General features: G+C 39.9%; 1 protein-coding gene across 1 annotated transcript in view; it reads right to left on the reverse strand.

The window, feature by feature from the left end:
• Positions 1-5,469, reverse strand: part of LOC150075769 (apoptosis-inducing factor 3-like) — a 217,772-nt gene extending 212,303 nt beyond the window's left edge. The window contains exon 1 of the mRNA XM_090387198.1: positions 5,312-5,469. The gene's annotated coding sequence lies outside the window, so the exon portion shown is untranslated. The remainder of the gene's footprint in view (positions 1-5,311) is intronic.
• Positions 5,470-6,000: the final 531 nt, after the last annotated feature.

The raw sequence follows: 6,000 nt of genomic DNA on the forward strand, positions 1-6,000 counted from the left end.
TAGGAGTTTGGTAAATAAATTTGATGAATTTGAGGATATGCTCAAAACATCAAAGGCAGATATTGTTGAGATATCAGAGACGTGGTGTCACACATATATAAGGAATGCAGAACTGGAATTTAGGGAGTACAATGTGTACAGAAAGGATAGACAGGATAGGAAGGGAGGAGGGGTAATGCTATTAGTTAAGAAACACAAAATCCAAGGAAGTGAAGCCAGTCAACTTCGCTGGACAGTGCAGTGTCGAGTCAGTTTGGTGTGACATAAGCATTGGGAGATCAAAATTGAGTAGAAATGTGCTATAGGCCTAATGACTCTGATGAGTATAATAAGAAACTGTACAGGGAAATAGAGTGGACCAGTAAATCAGAGAGTCTTATAATGGGGGATTTTAATTTCCCATATATCGACTGGAATTTGTGGGTTGGTCACTCACACACTAGCAAGGCTTTTGTGGATTTATTGGATGATTGTTTTCTACATCAGCATGTTTGGGAGGCAACTAGAGGGAGTAATACTCTTGATCTGATTAACAGTAGTGATTCTTCATGCATTAAGAATCTGCAGATAAAGGAACCACTAGGTGGCAGTGATCACAGTGTGTTGAAGTGGGATTTACTCAGAGGTAACTACCATCGGGGATAAAAGGGAAGGGTTTTTGCTTTCGTAAAGGCGACTACGATGGTCTGAGACAGTATTTAAATTCTATACAGTGGGACCAACTGATGATGTTACCAACAGCAAATTCAAAATGGGAAGCATTCAAAGAACTTATCTTGAAAGCTACTAGGCTTTACATACCAACTAAGAAATACTATTCAAGGTTTAGGCCGAAATGGATGTCGGATGAACTAATAAGACATATCGCAGAGAAGAAAATACATGGGAGACATAAATTAATGGGTGACATAGAAGCCTATGATAGATATAAGCTGGTCTGTAACCAAGTCACAAAGAAGATTAGGCAGGCAAAGGCAGATTATGAGAAATCCTTGGCAAAGGATGCAAAGAAAAACAACAGAAAAGAGTTCTTTACCAATGTAAACTCTAGAAGGAAAGGGATGAATCAGATTGGTCCACTGGATATTGATGGTTCAACAGTTGAGAATCCTGCTCAGGTGGCTAACAAACTAAACAAGTATTTTGCATTTACATTCACACATGAGGAGTTATTCAGGAAGGGGAATGCCAGTGGTGAAGTAAACCGTGGCAGTAAGCTGGATGATTTTGTAATAACTGAGAGGAAATTGGAGGAGAAATTGTTGAAGATAAACACAAGAAAGCCACCTGAGGTGGATGGGATCTATCCAGTTATATTAAAGGAGGCAGCAAAGGAAGTAAGCAAACCCTTAGCCATAATTATGAGAGCTTCTTTGGACTCAGGAGAGGTACCCATAGACTGGAGTTGTGCAAATGTGACCCCAATTCACAAAGGAGGATCAAAGGCTGACACAAGATAAATTATTGTCTTGTGAGTTTAACTTCTGTTCCAGGAAATTTAATGGAGACACTGGTTAAAGAAGCACTACAGGATCATCTAGACAAGACTTCAGTTATAGCTCGGACACAGCATAGTTTTGGTAAGGGAAAGTCTTGCCTGACCAATTTGATTGGATACTATGATGCAGTCACAAAAGAACTGGATGCAGGGAACAACTTTATTATATATTTGGATCTTAGAAAGGCTTTTGATATTGTTGCACATGGAAGATTGCTGCACAAATTGGAGCAGTGTGGTATTAGAGGCAAATTGCTGCTATGCATAAAGGGATGGTTGAGGGGGAGAAGACAGAGTGGTAATCAATGGACACTGCTCATCGTGGACTAATGTTATTAATGGAGTCCCTCGGGGTTCAGTGTTCGGTCCATTATTGTTTTCTGTATTTATAAATGATATTGATGATGGTATATCAAGCTTAATGTCCAAGTTTGCAGATAATACAAAGGTTGGCAGGGTTGTTAAGGACACTACTGATGCTATGCTGCTGCAACAGGATCTGGAAAGGTTGTTCAGATAGGCTGAGAGGTGGCAAATGAAGTTTAACATTGACAAATATAAAGTATTACATATGGGAAACAATAACCCCAGAGCAACATATTAACTCTGTGGTACTACACTGACAGTGGTAGAGAATGAAACGGACCTGGAGGTAATTGTGCAGGCAGATATGAAGTTCTCTGAGGAGTGCAGAAGGGCTGCAAGAGTAGCTCAGTGTCTTGTCAATGACATACAGAAATTTTTCTAGCAGGGATAAGGAGGTGATTATTCCCTTGTATAAGGCAATTGTCAGGCCACACCTAGAGTACTGTATACAGGTCTGGAGGCCTCATTTCAAAAAGGATGTAGAGCTGCTGGAACGAGTACGGAGAAGGGCAACAAGATTAGTGAATGGAACACAAGGTTGCTCTTACGAAGAAAGGCTTAAGTTTTGCAAATTACAGTGTCTGGAGACTAGGCACCGGCGAGGTGATCTGATAGAGGTGTATAAAGCTTTGAATGGTTTGAGCATGCTCAATGCTGATGGGATTCTTCCTCGGAATAATTACCTGAGAGGGTATAGATTCAAATTGAAGAAAGACAGATGTAGAATAGATGTGCAGAAATTTGCCTTTATCCAGCGGGTAGTTGGTTGGTGGAACAGACTTCCATCCCTTGTTGTGGAAGTTGATAGCTTAAATAAATTTAAGGCTCAGCTGGAGAGGTATTTCGAACGAACGGAGTGGTGAAATGGGAGTGGGGTTTTTTTTTTTTTTTTTGGCTGATGCTGCATAAGCTTTCTTTCTTGCATCACATGCCTCTACTAATGCTAATATGTATCCCATATTATGCTAATATGTATCCCATATACAGTTGTTCGTTATGCTGATCACAGTCATATAACACACTCCTAATCTCGATTTGGTTTTCCCAGTGCTTGTCACACAAAACTGACTCAAAATTGTATTGGCCAACCACCTTAGCTGTGTTGGCTGTGTTTCTGCTGGGCAGTTAGGACTTTTCCTTGGGTTGGAATGACTATCACGGCAGGCGATGACTCCCCCCCCTCCCCCCAAATTGTTGTATGCTTAGACTGGGAAGGAAAAGTAGTGTCCTCACACTCGTTTTTATTCAGGGAGCTCTCAGAAGTGATAATTGAATGAACATTAAGTGAACGTCCCACTTGCATAAATGTACACTCTGAATACATGTTGAATAAATAAAAAAAAAAAAATCTGCAAATTGCATACTAGTGTGCTGTGATATGTATCTGTAGAGTGAATGGAAGGCCATGTCAATAAACCTTTCGATGGCCAGTGAATGCTATGTGCAATGTTAACAAAAAATATATTGTCCATTCAGTTGCTGTCTCATATAATTAGTGCAAAAAAAAAAAAGTTATATATTGTGGCTGTCTGCATATTGGTATATCAGATGTATAATAGGCTGCCATGAGTGTGTTGTGACCTTGAGATAGACAGATGCCCACACTTGGACAAACTGGAGTGGAGACAACCTATCATGGAAACCCCTGCTCACATCATGCTAATTCGCATTGAGGGCATGGCATGGGATTCTGACACTGGTTCCAGCTGTCAGAATCCCATGCCACCCCCCTTTGCCTTTGCTGCATTTTTCCCCAAAACCACTCCCAACTGTCACCCCTGCACTCATTTCCAATAAAAACTCTTCTTTCCTTTATTTTTCTTCTTTTTCCCTCTCTTTATCCCTTTTTTTTTTTCCTTTGGGCCCCCCCTCCAGGCAAACCAAGGTGTTGCCAGGGTTTGCCCTGGCAGAGACTTATGCAACCTACTTCTTGGCCCACCTTCAAATGGTGAAGGATGGGCAATTGTGGGACCTTGGCCTTTCCAGGACCCAATGGCAAAGAGGCCAGATGAAGAGACAAAAACACCCCAACACTACACTACACTATCATCTGGTATTTGCAGAGTCTGCATTACATCACAGATGATCATCATGGAATTGGGGAGGGAACCTCCCAAGGCCACAAGACCTGTAACACTATACTTTCTGTACACATTGCACTCCCCATATTCAAATTCTACAAACTTTATGTTTGAGTGACACCATGTGTTTGATATCCCTATGATGCATTTGATGATTTAACCAGTACTTCAAATTCATCATATTTATTTACTATGTTCCCGGCATTAGTGTACATGCAAGTATACATGCATCAGTTCTTACTCTTAGTTACCATTAAGTCCATATATCTGACTGTTCCATAAGGACCTCTGCCTCAGTAGGCATTGAAATCCTGAACACCTTACTTTCCCACCTCTGCATGTTCTAACAGAAACAGTGTAATGATCACTTTCCCCTCAGTCATCTCTGCATCCTTCCTAAAATGTGGCCTTCAGACCTGTATGCAGTACTTAAGATGTGGCCTGGCCATTGCCTTATACAATCACATCCTTATCCCTGTTAGCAAAATTCCTGTATATCATTGACAAAATCCCATGAGTTGTCCTAGTACCCTGTCTGCACTGCTCGGAAAAATTCATATCTGACTGCACAATTACCTCCATTTCTTTTTCATTTTCTACTACTCTGATTGTAGTACCACAGTTGGTATGTTAATCTGGGATTACTACTACCCATATGCAGTACCTTGCATTTGTCAATGTTAAACTTCAAATACCATTTCTGCTGAAATAGTATTTGAAGTTTAAGATAATACAAAGAACAGCAGGGTGTTTGTATTACCAGATAATACAAACACCCTGCTGTTCTTTGTATTATCTGACACAAACGTAGACATTAAGCCTGATATACCTTCATCAATAAATACAGAAAACACCACAACTTGAGGGTGGGTCAAATAATATAAAAAAGAACAGAAGTACAAAAAAAAAAAAAAAAAGCAGTAAGACAAGCACTGGCCGCTGCAAAGTATTACCAATCGCAAAGTATTACCAAGCGCTGCAAAGTATTACCAGAAAATAACGAAATTTAAATACTTAAATTAATAAATTATTATTATTATTATTAACTATCGTTTACCTGAAGCCTCTACTGTAAATTTACTTGAACTTTATTAACAAGTAAGCCCATTACAGGTAAGAGGCTTGGCGATTATGGAAGAAATATATATCCAGGTCGTTAATTATCCCGAAAATTAATGCATTTTCGTTCGGAAACGGTGGGGACATCGTAAAACCTCTTCGGATGGAGGAGGAGCTACCTACGTTATATTCTGTACATGTTAATCGTAAAGTTATCATGGGTCCAAATAACTAATATATTGCCTTATAATTTCCTAAACGATTTCCTTAACATCAATATTAATTAAACTCACCGACAGATACTCACCAGTAAGAAACTGTATTACAAACGTACGTAAACAAATCCCCTAACACATGGTATGATATGGTGAAGAAAGTTAAATGAACTCCGACTGCGTGTGTTTATTGGGAACAGATGGCGTTGCAGTAACAACCTGCTGCTAATCTGCCTAGAGCACTAGACGAAGTGTTACATAAGTTCACCTGCAAGTTGTTTCCTACAACTTTTCTTCTTTGTCTGTCACTTTTATGCAATGAAAAAACATTCGTGTAAATATTTTTATTTATATCATTCAAACATCCACTTTCACAAGTGATTCAGTCAAACCACTTTCCCGTTAAGGATAAATGATTCGGTCAAACATCTGCACTTTCAAGAGAAAAGTAATAGATAATCTCTACAAAAGAGAAAACGGTTTTCATATTTCCTCAAAGTAACATTATATTATCACAAATGAATGGCTGGCAATAATGAGCCCGCAGTGACGCGTTAGGTACGTGCAAACGGAGTAGTTACACAGGGCCACGCATTTTCACGAGACCTCGCAAAATGGGTTGTTTACAAGTGACTACCCCTTCCGATTGATAATTGCGAGTAGCAGTGATTGGCATACCTAGCCTACTATGGTTAGGGTGTTCACCCCCCCCTGCAGTTCGTTTGAACTCGTTTTCCGATTTTAATACAGCGGCGGGGGGGGATAAACACCCTAAGATGGG

This window comes from Mastigoproctus giganteus, chromosome 13 (genome assembly GCF_048544385.1).
Source record: "Mastigoproctus giganteus isolate SK-2022 chromosome 13, ASM4854438v1, whole genome shotgun sequence".
Lineage (NCBI taxonomy): Eukaryota > Metazoa > Arthropoda > Arachnida > Uropygi > Thelyphonidae > Mastigoproctus > Mastigoproctus giganteus.